The following is a 19,388-nucleotide window of genomic DNA, read 5'->3' as shown; positions in this document are numbered from 1 at the left end:
ACACCACCAAAGTCATTGCCCCTAGAATATGAACAGAGGCGATGGGCACGACACCTCACTCGGTTGAAGGAAAAGTGCTCGTCTTTGACTTCCTCTCTCCCCTTCCCTTGAGGCACCGACCTTGCGAATGAAGACAGAATGCGAGCCTGTGGAAGAAGATGGAAGGGAACTGGGTCTCCAAACAGCCTCACGGGGCAGGATTGTCTGTTGTGTGAAAGAGAAACGAACTTTTGTTTGAGATTTTTATTAGACTGCTATCGTCTTTCCTATAATTATGAGATACTTGGATTTTTTCTAACGGAGAAAGCACTAGAAAATTTTCAGATGAATAACATGACCTATGCTTTGAGAAGATCGTTCTGAGTTCTGCCTGGATGACGGATTATAGGAAGGCCGGCCAGTGAGAAGGGAAACCAGGTAGACCTACTGCAGATTTTAGGTGAGAGACAACGGAATAAGCTGTTGGTGCTGGAGAGGAAGGTATAGAGCGGAGGGTGAAGGTATTTTGGAGGTTAGAATTAATAGGCTTTCCGACTGATTAAGTTCTGGAGATGATGCAGGAGAAGTAAAAACAGATCTGATTCCCGGGGCTCTGACTTGAATAACTGATGAGACAGTGACAGGTTTCCTGAGGTGGGACAAGACCGAAGTACAGGGCGGAGTGGGACCTTTTCACAAGGAAACAAACCAACAAACCAACAAACCCATAACCCAAACAACAGAACAACACCAACAAAACCAGAAATCTTGACACACACTGGTAAAAACGATGCGCATGTTCACTAGTCAACAAAATGTAGAACAGGTCACAATAACTGGTTGTTTCCATGGCAGAAATTTATGTTATCGATGATCTCTTTCTTAAAAAAAAAAAAAAACAAAAAAAAAAAAAACGATTTTATTTATTTGACAGAGAGAGATCACAAGTAGGCAGAGCGGCAGGCAAAGAGAGAGGGAGAAGCAGACTCCCCGAGGAGCAGAGAGCCCGATGCAGAGCTCGATCCCAGGACCCTGAGATCATGACCTGAGCTGAAGGCAGAGGCTTAACCCACTGAGAGCCACCCAGGTGCCCCCTGATGATCTCTTTCTTTTCTTTTCTTTTCTTTTTTTTTTTTTAAGATTTTATTTATTTATTTGACAGAGAGAGATCACAAGTAGATAGAGAGGCAGGCAGAGAGAGAGAGAGGGAAGCAGGCTCCCTGCTGCGCAGAGAGCCCGATGCAGGACTCGATCCCAGGACCCCGAGATCATGACCCGAGCCGAAGGCAGCGGCTCAACCCACTGAGACACCCAGGCGCCCCTGATGCTCTCTTTCTAACTCTGCTCTTTGCCATCCAAGTTGAAGCTTCATCCTAAAGCTGATTCCTTTTGTGGTCGGCAACTGGGACAATGCATTTTTCTGCTCACGCCCCATGGGAAATTAAGAGAAGCCGCCATTCCTTCTAGGATTTAATACAGGCCCTTTCTGCTGGCCTGAATTGTCATCTTAGTTCTACCACGTTCTGTTGGCTCGAATGAGCAAGTGCTGGAGTTGGAGTCACTGTCCTCTGAGTCATGTCTGCTGCCTGGGGCTTGGGTAGTGGATGACCCGGTGAGGGGAGGGCAGGGATCAAGCTCTCTTGGGAAGGACAGGAGGTTATGTTCACGCACTTCAGTTTTCTACCCATCTGTGAAGTGGGGGAAAGAGAGCTGCGCAGCCTTAGCCTAAGGGAGAAGAGATCTTTGCATCCATGAGAAGAAAGAAGACTAGAGCTGAAGTCTCTCTGGCACCAAGAGGAAAATCCCCTTCTAATATCAAAAGGACCCCCAGGACACTGCTGTGTGAATGATGTGACGTGAGGATCAGTGACTTTATTATGGTGACGCAAATGCAGTGTCGGGGAAGGATGGGTCCGTGTTGCCCTGCGGGGAGCCAGGCAGAAGGCAGCAAAAGAAAAACCCTTTTGGCCTTGGTTTCTGGGTCATAGGAAGCCAGTCTTTTGGTCTGGAGAACGATCACAAAGGATTCTAAAACTGTCTTTCTTTTGTAAGTCAGGCCTGGAACGTTTCCAGATACCAGGCCTTGACTATAAAAAACAAATCGGGATTGTGCCACAGAGGTCAAAAGGAGCCTGAGTCCAGAATGCGGGGGTGTGGGGAGAGAACCAGCAAGAGTAAGGCAGTATTATAGGCCACACCGGCTCTCCAGGGAGGCCCAGCCTGGGGGGGGGGCGGCTTTCTTGGTCATTCTATGAGTAAGAACCTTGTCCGAAAGCTGTTCCCAGTTGACTATGGAGAGGGACTGTCAGGAGGAGGTCTTGGCTAACCTTTGTGATAACGCTGGGGCCCCAATGCCTGCCCTAGTGATATGGGGTGGGGTCCGCTCTTTCTCCCCAAGAGGAAGAGAGCAGGGTTTATTCCCTATCGTAGGTACCGCTGCCAAGAATCTAACAAACTCAGGGGATGGGAAGCCTTTGGGCACCCCCTCCCCCCATTAGTTTGCCTCGGACACACAGAGTCTGAACCCTCTTTAGCCCCCGAGTGCTCCCCAAGCCGTCGGCTCCCACTGTGAGGGATGGAAGTCGCCAAAGGAACCGGCGAAGCTACGAAGCCACCAGAGCTTCCGTTCTGACGCCAAACCTCCCGCAGGTATCGCCACCTCTCATTTCGAATTTCTTCGGGAAGACGTTGGCATATCGAATTCTAAAAATGCGAGTCGGCAGGTGAACAGAGGAGGAAGGGAAATAGAAAACAAGCAACTTCTCCATTTCACCTTAGGAATAAACTGGGAGTCTGAACACAGAGTACCGGTAACTTAGCTTTGTCCTCGGCTCCCAAAGCCAAGGGCGTGTCCTTCCACCTGCTTTTCCGGGCGGTGCTGATGGCCTCCCCAGTCCCAGTGAGTTCACCGGAATCCCTAGTCACGGCTTCTTCCGTTCAAATCCTCCTTTTGCCACTTTACAGCTCTGTGAATTTAGACAGGGTCTAGGGCCTTTCTGAGCCTTGGTTTCCCCATTTTTGAATGACGATAAGAACACCACCTGCTTCACAGAGGAGCACAGGCCGGGCCGTGGCGCACAGTAAGAATGAAATAAAAGCGAGGGAACGTTGGGAACTAGCCTACTGAGTCCCTGTAAATAGCTCACGCATTTTCTCTCCATCTTAAGGGATGCACAGTGGGATGAGAGGCTCCATTTGTACTGAGCAGGCTACCTGTTGCGGCTACCTGTTGCGGGAGGAGAAGTCAGAGGGAAACACGCTCCCCCGTGGGCAGTGGGAAAGCGGCAGACATGGACAGGTCAGGCTTTTTGAAGGGGTCCTCGTGAGGCAGCCCTGGGGTGGGGGGTATGAAAGGAAGCAACAGAGAGAGGAGAAGCTGAGGCGGGCGGGTGTGCGGAACTTGGCTGCAACACATGAGAATCGTTGAGAACTTTTCTTCCTGCGAATTTTTCAGCTAAACATCTGTATTGTGACTTCCAGAAAACCTAGAGTGAAGATCTACATTTTTTTCCTCTGACAATTTGTAAATTAAATTGAACTTAATTTACGTTCAATTAATTGACATACAGTGTACTGTTGGCTTCAGAGGTAGAGTTCAGTGATGGATCAGTTGTATATAACCCCCAGTGCTTATTATTTTTAAAGTGATTTGGAGCCATGTTTGGGTTTCTTTTACACATGCATGCAAGATGGGCTTTAATGGACCTGTCTGACTTGGACCACACGCGGTGCCCAGAACAGACACAGCACTCGGGGTCGGGGGGAACGGACGGGCGAATGGTTCTCAGCAGCACGGAACAATGCAAGACCATGATCTTCCCTGAGCCAGAGACCAGACCTCCTAGTCAGCCTGTATGGTACCTCTCTCTATCACCCTATTTCCTTTATGGTACGTAGTGTTATCTCATTAGCTTGAGAATTTGTTACTTCTTTATCGCCTCTCTTCTCCAGTAGCTGCTTCTTCTGTGGCCCAGATTCTCTCCCAAACTCCAACAGTGTAGCTTCCTAGACATCTCAACCCGGAAGACAAGGGACTCCTCAAAGCTGACAGGAAGAGGGCTCAGTCTGTCCTCCCCGGCTCTGACTCAGACCCGCATCCCCTACTGAGTTCCCTTCATGTTTAAGTTAGAAACTGTGGAGCCATCCGCAAGCTGTTCTCTTTCCCCGGCTGTGCGACCCCGACACTAGCTGGACAGAGTGCGGCTCCTTCCACAGGTTGAGGGCCCGTCCTCCCATCGGACTGCTCTCACTTTCAGATGCCAACCACAACTGGCTAAAAATTGAGGGGTTTTCCATAACCCCTTCTGGTTTGATAATTCACTAGAATGACTCACCGAACTCAGGAAAGTGTTATACTTCTGATTATGGTTTATTACATAGGATACAGCCCCCCAAAGAGACCACAGTACAAGGTCTGGGAGGGTCCCAAATGTGAAATTTCTGTGTCTTCAGGACACAACAAACACCCTTCCAGCCCATCCGTGTGCGGAAGGTCACTCAGTGTCCAGAGTTTTTATTAGGGTTTTATTTTACAGGCATGATTGCCTGAATCATGGCCACGTGACTAACCTCTATCTCTAGCCCTTCCATCTCTCCCCAGGGTGGGGGGTCTGGCTGGTATCACTTAGCTCAAAGCCCCAAACCCCCACTCATATGATCGGTCTTCCTGGCATGGCCAGCCCTCATCCTGAGACTACCTAGGGGCCCACCAGGAGCCCCCTCATTAGTGTAACTCAGGTGTGGTCCGAGGGGTCGACCATGAATAACAAAGACACTCCTATCACTTGGGAGATTCCCAGGGTTTTGAGGTTACCTCCCAGGAACCAGGAACAAAAGTTAAATTCTTTATTCCACAACACACCCCTAGAGCCATTACTAAGCCATGCTAACTTTCTTCCCCAAACATATTTTCGATATAGCCGCCCACTTCTATTGCTACTACCTTATTTAGGTCCTTACTGGCTCTTAAGTGAACTACAGCAATAGCCTTCTAACTGGTTATTCACCTTACTCCTGGGTAAACTCTCCCACCAAGCCATCCTTCACTCCCCTTGTAATTATAAAACCCCAACTCGATCACGTTCTTTTCTCTCTCAAAAACTCTCAATGGTTCCCAACTGTCTATAGCAACCCTGTCCAAAATAAATATTACATGAGCTGAATATGTAATTTTCAAGGTTCTAGTAGCCTCATTTTAAAAATAAAGATTTATTTATTTATTTGAGACAGAGTTGGAGGAGAGGGAGAGAAAGTCTAAGCAGACACTGTGCTGAGAAAGGAGCCTGGCTCAGGGCTTGATCTCATGATAACTGAGATTGTGTCCTGAGCCAAAATCATGAGTTAGAGCCTCAACCCACTGAGCTACCCAGGCACCGCTACCCTCATTTTTAAAAGTAAAATGAAATAAGTGAAATTAATTTTAATTTAAACCAGCATATCTGAAATATAATCAACATGCAATCTACCGCCATTTATTTTAGACTGTTTTCATTTATAAATTTTAAAAATTCTGCCCCTCAGTTGCTCTAGCCACATTTCATGTACTCAAGGGCCAGATGTGGTCAGTGGCTCTCCTACTGGACAGCACAGGCCTACTGTACCAGGTCAATTTCCTTGTGAAATTCCACATGCTGCCACATTTGATCCTTTCTCCTACCAACGCCCTCTCCCGCCACCAGCAGACTTTTCCTCCCACTACCCTGAACCACTTGTTCTCTCTCTGAGCAGACCATACTCTTTCCCACTTCCACACCTTTGCACACACTGACCTGTCTGCTTTAAAAGCTCTGTCTCTCCTGTGCTAGGCAAAGTCATGCATATGGTGGCGTATTTTGCCTCCCGTGTGAAGACTTCTCAGATCCTCCAGGCTGCGTCAGTCATGCTCACCACTGAACTCTTTTTTTTTTTTTTTTTAGGATTTTATTTATTTATTCATGAGAGACAGAGAGAGGGGGAGGCAGAGGGAGAGGGAGAAGCAGGCTCTCCACAGAGCAGGGAGCCCGATGTGGGACTTGATCCCAGGACCCTTGGATGACAATCAGAGTCAAAGGCAGACGCCTAACCGACTGAGCCACCCAGGCGCCTGCCACTGAACTTTTGTGGTGTTTTTATTACTCTGTTGGCGCAAACCGTATTTTCTGCCTCAGAGCCCGCCACACGTGATTTGACACTTTCACTGACAGCTAGGCAGACGACTTGAAAGTCAACGATAAATGGGTTTTTGCAATTATAGTACTTACCATGTTACATTGAAGTTGTTTGTACATGCCGGGGTGGTGAGCTCCCCAAGGACACGAACTCCTCCTCTTCACCGTGAGCTCCTTCCCCACTTACTAGATTGGACTGATCTCTCCCCGGATACAGCAAATACTCCTGGGAGAGGAAGGATATGGACCAGTTATGGACACTGTTCTTCCCCTTAACCTCCACTCCATGTTGCTTTATCAAAACACTCTCAGAATGTTTATTCCTCGTCAAGGTACAGCTAATAGATGACAATGAAAATTGTTACTGATCATATAGGGGTTTGCATTTTGACAGAGTTCAAAGTCTCAAACCAAGAAGATGACACATAAGGGCAGAGAGAGAGACATCTTCAGTTAGAGAGAAAACACTGGTCAAGCGGGAAAGTTTTCTAGAGTCTCTGAAGGCACACCTCATGTAGGGAGCACTCGGGGTGAGACTAAGTCATTTAAAAAAACACCGCACTGTGCCACTTTTGAAGTTCGATTTTTTTATGAAACTAAACATAATCTTACCATATAACCCAACGATTGTACTCCTTGGTATTTACCCAAAGGAACTGAAAACTTATTTTCACACAAAAATCTCCACATGGATATTTCCAGCAGCTTTATTCATAATTGTCAAAACTTGGACACAACCAAGATGTACTACGGCAGGGGAATGGATAAGTGAACACATCCAGACAACGGAGTGTCATTCAGCGCTAACAAGAAATGAGCTCGCAAGACAAGGGAAGATATTTAGGAACTCGAGCGCATATTTCTAAATGAAAGAAGCCAATCCAAAACCACTACATACTGTAGATCCCTATTACATAACATTCTGGAAAAGGCAAAACTATGAAGACAGCAGAAAGGTCGGGGCTTGCCGGGTATTAGGAGGTAGGCGGGGACGAATGGGCAGCGCACGGAGGACTTTGAAGGCAGCGCAACTCTTCTGTATAGCACCATAATGGTAGATGTGCGTCATTATACATTTCTGAAAACCCACAGGATGTACGACCCTAAGAGTGATCCCTAACTAGGGACCTTGGCTAATAAGGGCAAGTACACTGTGTTACAAACGTACCTCTCTAATGCCAGGATGGGGGGGACATTTTGTACAGTTGGGGGCAAGGAGTATTTGGAAACAGTATATTCTGCTCAGTTTTGCTGTGAACCTAAGTCTGCTATATGAAAGTCTACACACACACACACACACACACACACACACACACACCCGTAGAATGAAGACGGTTCTGTCCATGCACTTCCACCATGCTTGAGGAAAACACAGACTTCTAAACTCTCCCAGGCTGGGAGGTCCGCTGAATACCAAACTGGGTGAGGTAGGTCCTCACTGCCCCCAACACCCTGACCACAGGCATTTACTCATTCATCTCCTCTGGAACTGTGTTTGATTCAATGTTGCCTCCTCAATTGCCTGGCTTGCAGGCCCGGCATCTGTTTGGTGTTTCAAGCACATGGGCTCAATCAATGAATCAGACAGTGTGGGCAGCTACTTAGCTACGAAATTTTATGCAGTATGTCTTTACATGGAAGGATGTGAATGACATATAAATTAAGAAAAGCAAATTGCAGAACTATATAGATCCCATTTGGGTAAGAACAAAACCCTGTAATTGTGCCTATGCAAAAATGCATATTTGTATCTTTCTTGTCTACACAGAGAAAAAAATACAGAATATAAAAAGTATCTCTGGGTATTGCAGTTGGAGTAGAGAAAAGGAAACTCCTGCTGTCAGTTTTTTAAGTGTCATATATGAAACACGTATAAGATATAAAATGAAAGTGAAAGTTTCTTTCCTTTTCTTCACACCAGCTCACATCCCACTGATAACTGTTTCCTGTAATTTATTGCCAAAAATATTTTAATGCACATATTCATGTTATATATACATACACACACAGATATATATATATACATATCTGTCTATTCTCGTAAAAATGTTACACAGTGTTCTGCAACTTACTGTTTTGATCCTTGAGGATATAGAACTATTTTATTCTTTTCGTAGGAGCATCCTTATTCATCATATGGATTTACTGTAATTTTGTTGACTTGACTCCTATTTTTGAATACTGAATGTTTCCAATCTTTTGCTGCCTCAAAACAATGTAGCAATAAACATTCTAGTACATACATTTTGCTAAACATTTGCAACTTTATATATGGGGTAACTTTAAGGCAGAGAATTAATGGTAAAAGGAGATGGGCATTTTTAGTTCTGACAGATACTTGTCCAAGTATCCTGCAGAAAGAATGCACCAATGGCCATTTTCCCCCAACAATTTATGAGAGTGCTCATTTTCTCCTCAGTCTTGCAGAAGTAATCATCACTAAACATCAATATTTACCAGTCAGATGAGTGAAACAACAATCTTCTCTCTTTATTCACTGTAGCTTATTTGCACTTACTTAATTATGAGTGAGGCTGTACACCTTGCCATTTGCCTTCTGACTATCCCTCCTTTTTACTGCAAACATTAGCTTCTTTTGACCATTTTTCTCCTGGCTTGGTTATCTTTTTCATACTGATTCCTATAAACTCCTTGATAACTAAGGAAGTTTAACTTTTTACCATTTTCTTTATAAATACATTCCCCAGTTTTTCATTAGTCTTTTAGCTTTGTTTACGGCATTTCCCCCCCATGCAGCTTTAGAAATGTTTACATGGTCAAATATAATAATTTTGTTTCCGGATGGCTTCTGGAGTTTGTTCTGGCTGTAAACGATCTTGCTGATCACAGATTATAAATTCTCCTAGAACTTCTATAGTTTTTTTAATGTTTAAATCTTTGACCCAGCCAGAATTTATTTTGGTAAGGAGAGGAATGTTTACTTTAACTTTGCAGGCATCTATATTGTTTGAGTTGTCCAAGATGAGGATGTGTTTGGTTTGGCAATTTAAACATTCCAGTAAAGGAAAAGAAAAAGAAGATAAAACATAAAAACCCACAGGACAAAGCCTGGAGATGGACTTATCAGGTAAGAGCTATTTTCATACACGGACCACCTACTATCTGTCAGGTCCAGGGCTAGGTACTGAAGACAGAGTAAGGGCCTGGATTGCAGAATTGATGACGGTAACGGGAAGGAGGGGAAGGATTGATGGAAGTCATAGAAGGATCGCCATGGCAACGGGAGCCTGAATCATCACTATGGAGACAACGTGCTTGAAATTATGACTAGAGGGATAGTGTGACTCTGCTGGTAAGGATTTTGAAAAAGGTAAATACGTATGTTACAGATGTTTCAAAATGACACTGTCTCAGTAGAGGTTATTGGCTATTCCCCCCCCATTGTTTTATTTCCGAGGGGCTAGAGGCAAACAGCTCAGCAATAACATGGTTTATGATAAGCGCAAGTTTTATTTGGTCATTGCCAGTCATGAATGCACCGGCCAGGGAACAGCCTTTTATTCAAAGAAGTTACTATCTAATATAATATATAATATATGATATATTAAATATACTATATAATACATATTGCATATGATGTCTTAGAGCTCTGCTCCCGGGGGTACCTTGTTGGGAGAGAACACTCGTATACTTTCTTCCCTGCAGCAACCAGAAAGATGTCTAGTCAGCACTTAAGACCAAAGAGAAACTTACATATGTTGGGAACGGGGCTTTGTGTTAATGGGAAATTGGAGTAGGGCTTGAGGTACACTTCTGAACTATGAGATTATGCCAAATGCAGTAGCCTTCATCTGCTCATCAGTACAATCTATCATCAACGTCCAAATTATAATGCCTCTTTGCCCGTCTCTCCCCCCCCTTCATATAGAACCTCCAGCCTCACTTTCGGTGGTGATGGGGACTTGGGCAGTCTCCAGGGCAGGGGGATTCACCAGGTGCTAGTCAGTCTCTGACATCACCATACTTCTGTCTCCATGGGCTCGGGACGCTGGCCCTTGCCCTGCCTATGATCTCTGTTCGTGCTCCCGCTGACTTCTCCTGCAGGGCCCACCGTGCCATCCGGAACAAGGTCACTGCTCTCTTCTACCAGCCCACCCTTAGACTCTTCCCTGATCCCATAGCACAGCTCAAACCAGATTTCGCATTAGGTGTGTATTTTCTTAAAGTTCAAGGGTAACCAAAGGGCAGCTTATAGCTATTTGGGGCCAAGGCCCAAGTTCAACCTCCATCATATGACAGAGGCTGATTTACCTTCATCCTGGAATGCCCTCAACACATCTAAGTCCTTTGTATTAAGTGATCCTATAAAATTGATATCTGATTTGACCTATAGCAAACATATTGGAACTTGCCTTTTTTAATTCAGTCAGATCAGCATACTCTCTCCAGGAACATCTGCGGTTCCCTGCCCACAGGCCTCTGCCCTAAAAGGTCCTATAGGCGCCCTGCACTGTAAGTCACTTTCAGGAGGAAAATTATGAAGAGTGCACACTGACATTACCTGGGTGAGGGGTGGGGGGACTTTGAAAAATACCAATACCTGATTTTATTTCTCAGACATTCTATTTTAATCAGTCTGGAGGGTGGCTTGGGTGTGGTATTACTGAAAATCTCCCCAGGTGGTTCTAACACCAAAATTGAGAAACTACTTTTATTGACGTTATATTGGGACAGGCAAATTAAACAGAAATAATTCTCTGTTAGAGAAAGCAAATTCCAGTAATCTTTGGCCATATCAGGTCCCAAAAATGGAGAATAGATACACTTCACGTCTTCCATAGGACCCATTGGGCTCCCCAGAGTTAGCAACTGGAATTAATTCCATTGTCCTGGCCTGGTTGGTTCCTAGGAATCCCCTACAATGACATGGAAGCCACGGAACTAGGTTGGACATTGGCGTAATTTGTGTGGACACGGTAAGTGCTTGGTAAATGTTTATTGACATTATTATCTGATCAAAGCTGGCTGTGCTGACATTAGAACACACGGTCATCCCAGCCACCCAGCGGTATAATAGGTGCTTTGGGGTGTGAGGTTGCTCATCAGTCCCTCCTAGCTAGTAGAGAATTGACCCCCAGTTCCTGCCCATATGGTATTAGACAGCCAGCCCTCAAAGTCACGGGTCATAGGAGCAGCCAGATTTCAAGAATCTGGTTTACACTGGCTATAACCTTCTCCACACACAAATTTAAAATCATCGGGTCTCTACAGATCATAACGATGGAGAAGTAGCAAAAGGCACACTTTCGGCATGTTTTATTTGCTTGTTTTAGTTGTTTGCTTTTGGTTTTGAAGTCCCAAGCCTCTAGAACCCTACTGGGGAACAGTAAGAGTAAAGCCGACTGGATCAGGCTCTGCCATACAGATACAATAGCACCAAGTTTATTCAAACACCACAGAGAAATGACGGTAGTCTTGCTTCCACGTGGGAGAAGACGGGGTGGACCTGCTTCATGCTCCTGGACTGGAGTCAACCCTTCACATACTATTTTCTAGGTTTGGACTCTTCATTACCCTTGGTAATGGGGGCGGGAGGGGGCAGGTACGCAATAAATCCAGGCATCAATTTGTGCAAAACACAAAACAGAGAGAATGAAAAGATGATTCTGCCTAAATCTCCCAGCCTAGCTGATGTGCACGTGATGGGGCCAGTGCAGTGTGTAGAGGGGTCTCTTGTAACATGGGTTCAGGACATGCACGACCTCTGTCCCCACAGTGCAGAGGAATCATGGGGTCCCGGGGGTTGCATTGTGTGTAACACAGATGGTTGGAAGGATGCCATCAGCTATCTCGGCTGGAGGGCATCAGGAATTTTCACCCTTCCTTAGCTTGCTCAGATGAAATCCTTGGGAAGAGCCGGCCTGAGGCATGGGTAATAGGGAGAGCATTAGAACACGGTGGCTAGTGTATGTACGCGCGGGACTGCCTGGGCTCAACTCCAACAATACCAGTGATTAGCCATGCGGCTGTAGGCAAGGTTCTTAACCTTTTTAAAAAAGGTTTTGTTTGTTTATTTGAAAGAGGGAGAGAGGTCATAAGTAGGCAGAGCAGCAGGCAGGTCAGGGGGCGGGGGCTGGTAAGCAGGCTCTCCACTGAGCAGAGAGCCTGATGCGGGGCTCGATCCCAGGACCCTGAGATCATGACCTGGGCTGAGGCAGAGGCTTAACCCACTGAGCCACCCATGTGCCCCAGTTTCTTAGGCCTTTATGACGATTTCTCTCCCTGTTAATAACAGTGATGATGAGAGTACCTACCTCACCAGTATCCAAAATCTATAGAGAATGTACACAACTCAACACCCAAAAAACAAAAGCTCCAGTCAAGAAATGGGCAGAAGGGGCACCTGGCTGGCTCAGTGGGTTAAAGCCTCTGCTTTCGGCTCAGGTCATGATCCCAGGGTCCAGGGATCGAGTCCCACATCGGGCTCTCTGCTTAGCAGGAAGCCTGCTTCTTCCTCTCTCTCTCTCTGCCTGCCTCTCTGCCCACTTGTGATCTCTGTCTGTCAAATAAATAAAAATCTTAAAAAAAAAAAAAAAGAAATGGGCAGAAGACATGAACAGGCATTTTTCCAGAAAAGACATATAAATGGCCAAGAGACACATGAAAAAATGCTCAACATCACTTATTATCAGGGAAATACAAATCAAAACCATAGTGAGATACCACCTCACACCTGCCAGAATGGCTACAATTAACAAGTCAAGAAACAACAAAAGTTGGCAAGGATGCAGAGAAAGGGGAATCCCTTTGCATTGTTGGTGGGAATGCAAGCTGGTGCAGCCACTCTGGAAAACAGCATGGAGGTTTCTCAAAAAGTTAAAAATAGAGCTACCCTACGAACCAGCAATTGTATTAGTAGGCATTTATCCAAAGGATACAAACATAGTGATTCAAAGGGGCACCTTCTATGCAATATCCACAACAGCCAAACTATGGAAAGAGCCCAGATGTCCATTCACAGTGGAATGGATAAAGAAAATGTGGTGTATGTACACAATAGGATACTATGAAGCCATCAAAAAGAATGAAATCTTGCCATTTGCAATGACATGGATGGAACTAGAGGGTATTATGCTAAGTGAGATAAGTCCGACAGAGAAAGACAAATAGTACATGATTTCACTCATAGGTGGAATTTCAGAAACCAAAGAGATGAACATGGGGGAAGGGAAAATAAAATAAGACAGAAACAGAGAGGAAGGCAAACCATAAGAGGTGCTGAACTCTAGGAAACAAACCGAGGAGAGGTGGGTGGGAGGAGATGGGGTAACTAGGTGATGGGCATTTAGGAGGGCACTTGTAATGAGCACTGGGTGTTGTATGTGACTCATAAAGCACTGAGTTCTACCCCTGAAACTAACAATCTGGGATATGTTAACTAAATGGAATTTAGATAAAAGATTAAAGAAAGAATAGTACCTACCTTATCGGGTTGTGGTGAGGGTTAAAGAGAGTACTATGGTAATAATAAGCTACTATATGTGGGGTGACCTGATTGCGTGGAGGCTGGCGGTGTGGATGGTGAAAAAATTCACTTGACAAAGGAGATAGAACTTTATTGAATATATTGGGAGGGACAGAGGGTGGGACAGGAAAGGGCAGTGTCTGCCAGGAGGCAGTGGTGGGAGCTATAGCTAAAGGGCAGAGTGAACAGTTATGGGAACGTATGGAATTTCCCTTTTTTTGGTAACTGCAGGGTTGTAAGGAACCACTGGTTAGTTAGGGCCTATGGCTATTTCCAGGCCAGGAACCTAGTGGGCCTGTTTGCACTCAACTCCGTGGGGGCAGTGGGCCCTTTTGCTTCCTAAAGTTTCGGTGGCTCAAGTCTGCTGCCTAAAAGCAGCCTCTACGTTATAGCCATACAAGGCACCGCGAAAATAACATACCTTCCTCACGGGGCTGTTGTGAGCGTTAAATACAGCATTACAAGGGGCGCCCAGGTGGCTCCGTGGTTCAGCCTCTGACTCCTGATTTCCTCTGGTCATGATCTCAGGGCCATGAGGTCATCGAGCCCTCACTCTCTCCTTCCCTTTCTCTCTCACTCTCCCTCTGCGTCCCGTCCCTCATTAAATTAATTTTTAAACCAAAAAAAAAAAAGCATTACAAAACATTCCACTCGGCTTGGCAGATATCAAACGCTCCGTGGAATTAACTTGTACGATCAGGATTATCACAGCGAAGGGGATAAGCACACGGACTAGTATCAGGCAGCCCCCGGCCCAGTCTCCACCCCACGACTTCTATCTCAGGGCATCTCAGCTTTCCTGGTTCTGGGCTTCCTCGCCCACGCCAAGGAGCGGTCCGGACGCCCTGGGTTCTGGTCTGGGCCGCAGGAGGTCCCGGCAGAGCCCCGCCGGCTCCCAGCAGGAGCTGGAGCGTCGCCGGTTTGGGTCCGACGGGAAAGGACTTTCCGCGCTCCCCCTCTCCGGGCCCAAGCTCTCAGGGTTGGGTGAGCTCTGGAGGCCTTCACCACCCCAGGCGCTCCAAGCCCCTTTGGTCTTCAGCTCCCAGATTGCTCCTAAACGTGGCAATTCGGTTTCTCCCCGGCGGTGGCGACCCTGTGTGGAATCGGGCAGTGAATTTGAGCGCATGGGGGCGGGGCCTCCTGGTGGCCCGGCGCACACGGCCGAGCACGAAACCCGAGCACTCAGCAGGGGGGGGCAGCGTTCCCGGAGGCGCCTCCCAGCCGGTGTGCCATCAAGGAGGAAAGCGGCCAGCGGAGCCGGGGTCGGGGCCGTGGGAGCTTCCGGAGGGGCGCGGAGGGGGACACGGCGCTCGGTGCCGGCAGCCGCGGCACCGGAGGACGGACGAGGGCACATCGCCCCCTGGCGGCCGGCACACACCAGCCGGGCGGGGCGGGGCCCGCGCGGGGTCTCCTCCCGGCGGGAAGCACAGGCGGAGCCGCTGCGGGACACCTCCACAGCGGCGGCGACCCGCTGAGCCCTCGCTTTGCCTCCCGGAGACCGGTGCCCTGACAAGGGCCCGCACTGCCCCGCCCGGCCCGCGCCGCCAGCAGGGGGCTGTCGAGCTTGGCAGAGCCCAGCACCCACGTGCGGCGCTGCCCGCGGCGTTCACCCGGGCGGGGCCGGGCCGGGCCGTTCACCGCTCCAGGCGACCGGACCCTGCGCGGTGTCACTGCGCGTCCCCGCGCCGTCGGGTCCCCACCTCCACACGGAGGGGCCGTGTCGGCCCGACCCGAGAGGGGCTCCCGTTGTGTCCGCGCAGAAATTCTTTGAGGCCGCCCTGGGGCCGCCTAGGTGGGGTGCGCCGGAGGCGCCGAGCGAAGGCTTCCCGGGTCGGGAGAGCTGCGAGCGCCCGAGGCGGGGCCGGCATCCAGATTGGGTCCCCACACCCGAGAACCGAAACTACCTCCTGACAAAGATGTGGTGAAAAAACCGAGACCCCAATCCCGAGAACCCACAAGCCGGGCTTTCCTTCCTCACGCGACCCGAGGCGGGGCCGTTCTGTGAGGCGTCGGGAAAACCGAGCGGCGCAGCCCGCGTCCGCCCACGGGCAAGGAGGGCGAGACGGGAACGGGACACCGTCCACCTCCCGCAGCCCATCCTGACTCCAGCACAATGTCCTGTCCACACAGCGCCCCTCTGAAAGCTTAGAAGAAATGGGAAAGTGTACAGAAAAAACACTTCAACATACAGTTAACTCAAGAAAAAATGGGAAACCCCCCAAATCAGGGAATGGAATTGGGACGTTTTAAACATCTGCCCTCTTCTCCCCCAGAGCAGGCTCGGATGTTTTCACAGGGAAATTTTCTCAAACTTTCCAAGAACAGAGAAGCCGCTCTCCCTTTTTTAAACATTATTTCAGAAGGCAGAAAAGCGGGGAAACTCCCCGACTCATATAATGATGCAAGGCTTGTGCCCCAACAAAGGCAGTATTCAAAGGTTTTAGATCGACATAAATATTACTCAGAAGTATTATCCCTAGATGCAAAAATCCTAAACAAAATATTATCAAATCAGATGCCACAGTGTGTTTTAGAAATGTATCACAATCAAGGAGGATTTATCTCAGAAATACAAGTGTGGTTTTACATCAGAAAAAAAAAAAATCAGTCGGTACAAATCACCACACCAAAAAAGAAAAAAAAAAGAGGGAAAAATAATACAATCCTTTGAACAGACATGCAGAAACACACTGATGTATTCAATCATAATCCATGGTAAAACTTTCAGCAAACTAGGAACAAAGGGTATTTTCTTCCAAGTGTACAGCAAATATCACCCCTACCGGTAAAATGTGAAGAGTGCCCTGAAAGCCAAGTACAAGGCCAAGACACCCGCTGGTAAAGCCCTGTTCCTTACGGTAATGGAGGGTCTGACCTTGCGCAGTTCAATGACTCCCAGTAGCCTGGGTGGCTTTCAAATTTAAATGCAACAGATGAAAAAGATGTCTTAACAAAAGCGGCAATATTTTTTTAAAGAAATTAGGCATAAAGCTAAGCAAAGATATGCAAGACTAAGTTCCTGACTTTGGCAGAAGCGCCGACTCCCAGCAGGCTTACTGCTTCTGACAAAGACAGGGAGATGACTCAGGAGAGCTCCAGGCAGGTCACTCTTCAATTTCAAACAATGAGCACTGGCCAAATCTTCCAAAAATTTACTTATCAAGTTCCTTTCCTAGGGTCAGGCTTTTCAGGGCAACTGCAGACAACAATTCATCTTTCTGGGCCCGCCCTTGTGGCTTTCCCTCTTTCCAGAGGTGAGGTCTGGTCTCCATCCAGCGTCGGCTGAATGTCATGAGCAACTCCAGCGCCCGTGTGCAGTGTGGAATCTCCCCAAGTGGCCCCAGAGCCAAAGATCCCACTAATGCTTGACCCCCATCACTACACAAAATACTTCCTACACCCGGAGAAGCTCTTATCCGCATTCTGAGTAGTGGCCAAAGGCTTCAGCCAAGTTTCCCAAATTTCAGTTTGGCTCGCTGCTTACAGAGGTTTGGAGTGGTAGTTTTGCAACACATGCAGTTTAATAATTCGTGTTTTAGAGAGTTTAAAGGAGGGTGCCGCGAATACCACTGATAGGTGCAGGCTAACTTCACCCCTAATGGGAGCTCGGTGAGCCACGTGCGTTCTCCTTGCAGTCTGTAGGGGGTCTTGCCGCTGGGCTGTCAGAGTGAGAAAGGCCAAAAGAATGAAGAGCTGCTTCTGAGAGACCCTGCAAGGCACAGAAATATCCTGGGGAGACCTAAGGGGCTGTGCCCACGGGTGGCTGCCTCTCTGTCCTCAGAAGCTAATCTGTGGTCCAGCTCGGCCCCTCTTCTGCCCTTTTAGCTGAATAAGAAGCTCTACCGGGCCTCTAGTCTCAGCTGATCGTCCCACCTCTAGCCACCACACCTACAGTCTTCTGCTCTACCAACTGAGCTACAGAAGGGCTCTCTGATTGTCCTAATTCTAAGTTTTCTTTCAGTTTTTTACAATACTTCTATTTTTACTCACACTCCCCTAAACTGGGAGAAGGAAAATTGTTACAGGATAATTTTAAGAATAGATTTTAAAAACTAGACTAGGTAATGTTTATAGAGTTATTTAATTTTATAAGGGTTAAGTATTGTACAGTTGACTGGCTCTTAATTATTGTCCATCTGTCACAGATCATGCTTCTTCCTTCTACCCCTTAACTTCTGAGACTAAGTCCAGCAAAAAGGCTTTGGTCAAGTCAACCATGATAGTAGCAAAGTATAGGTAAAAACAGTGTTTACTTTTCAGTGTTCTTAGGGTTGTTTAGGTGTCTTTCATTTACTAGAATCCCTAGATATCTTCCGTTTCTCAGAGTCCTAGAACTTTAATTTCCAAGAACTTCTGAGAAAGAGAATGGGAAACTGTTGTTCACTTCCTGTAGTACTATTTTGGACTGAATATCTGCATCCCCCCCCCCCCCCAAATTCGTATTTTGAAGCCCTGAATCCTAGTGTGACTGTTTTTGGAGATGGGGCCTCTAAGGAGGTAGTTAAGGTTAAGTGAGGTCATAAGGGTGGGGCCCTGACCCAGTAGGATTAGTGTCCTTACAAGGAGAGACATCAGAGAGGGCCCATGCTTGTGCTCTCTCCCTCCCTACACACACACACACACACACACACACACACAAGAAAAGCCTTGTGAAGATAACAAAAAGATGATGGCCATCTACAAACCAGAACAGAGCCCTCACAAGAAACCAAATTTGCTGGCACCTTAATCATGACCTCTAGCTTCCAGAACTGTGAGAAAATAAATTTCTGTTGTTCAAACCACCTAGTCTGCAATATTTTGTTACAGCGCCCTGAGCAAATTAAGTACCTATAAAGCTTCAGAGGGTTTTAATCTGGGACTCAAGGATAGAACAGTTTCAATAAAACTGTTTAAAACATAACCCTAAGTAGTTCATGCATGTGGGAAGATTATTTTGAGGAGGGCTGCAAAGGCTTTTCCAGACTGCCAGTGAAGTCCCTGGCATTAAAAAAGAAAGAAAGAAAGAAAGAAAAGATTAAGAGCCTCTTCACCTTCTTCTGGCAGACATAAAATAAATATATGGGGTGTCAGGGTGACATGCCTCTCTAATTGTTTTCAGCCATAAATTTAACTTGGACTTAATATATTCTAGTCTGTAAGCGTTAACAATATTAAAATCCGTACCTCAATACAGATATAGATTAGGAAGACCATTATAGAGAATTTCCTAAAATATTTTATTTGGACAGAGCTACATGGTGAGTGTGAGCCATTGGGTACCATTGTGTACGACTATACATACTACACCCCACATGTACTGTAGTGCACCCGTAATAAGTATTACGAATTACAGTGAATGCTACAATGGTTAATTCAAAAGAGTGACTAAAAATATTATCAGGGCGCCTGGGTGGCTCAGTGGGTTAAAGCCTCTGCCTTCGGTTCAGGTCATGATCCCAGGGTCCTGGGATCGAGCCCCACCATTGGGCTCTCTGCTCAGCAGGGAGTCTGCTTCCTCCTCTCTCTCTGCCTGCTTCTCTGCCTACTTGTGATCTCTCTGTCTGTCAAATAAATGAATAAAATCATAAAAAATATTATCAATACTTTAAGGCTGAACTCTAAGAGTCCTTGCAGTAAAGCCGGGCCGCTGATGTCCGAAAGGGAACACCAGCTCGCACGGTTGCTGGCAGTGCCCCGGGAAGAAGGCTAATGAGCCACTGTTAATGCGCGGAGTAAGAAAGCCAATCAGCGAGTGTTTGTAAGCAAGGAGTCAGAGGTTTATAAATAGGTCTAAA

General features: G+C 46.9%; 1 long non-coding RNA gene across 1 annotated transcript in view; it reads right to left on the bottom strand.

Annotated features, from left to right (window-relative positions):
- LOC123927719 overlaps positions 1-19,388 on the bottom strand; it is a 37,979-nt gene that overhangs the window by 14,604 nt on the left and 3,987 nt on the right. The window contains exon 3 of the long non-coding RNA XR_006815518.1: positions 6,219-6,351. This is a non-coding gene — a long non-coding RNA (uncharacterized LOC123927719). The remainder of the gene's footprint in view (positions 1-6,218; positions 6,352-19,388) is intronic.

The sequence above is a fragment of the Meles meles genome, chromosome 17, assembly GCF_922984935.1.
Source record: "Meles meles chromosome 17, mMelMel3.1 paternal haplotype, whole genome shotgun sequence".
Lineage (NCBI taxonomy): Eukaryota > Metazoa > Chordata > Mammalia > Carnivora > Mustelidae > Meles > Meles meles.
This window is presented reverse-complemented; position numbering and strand designations above follow the sequence as displayed.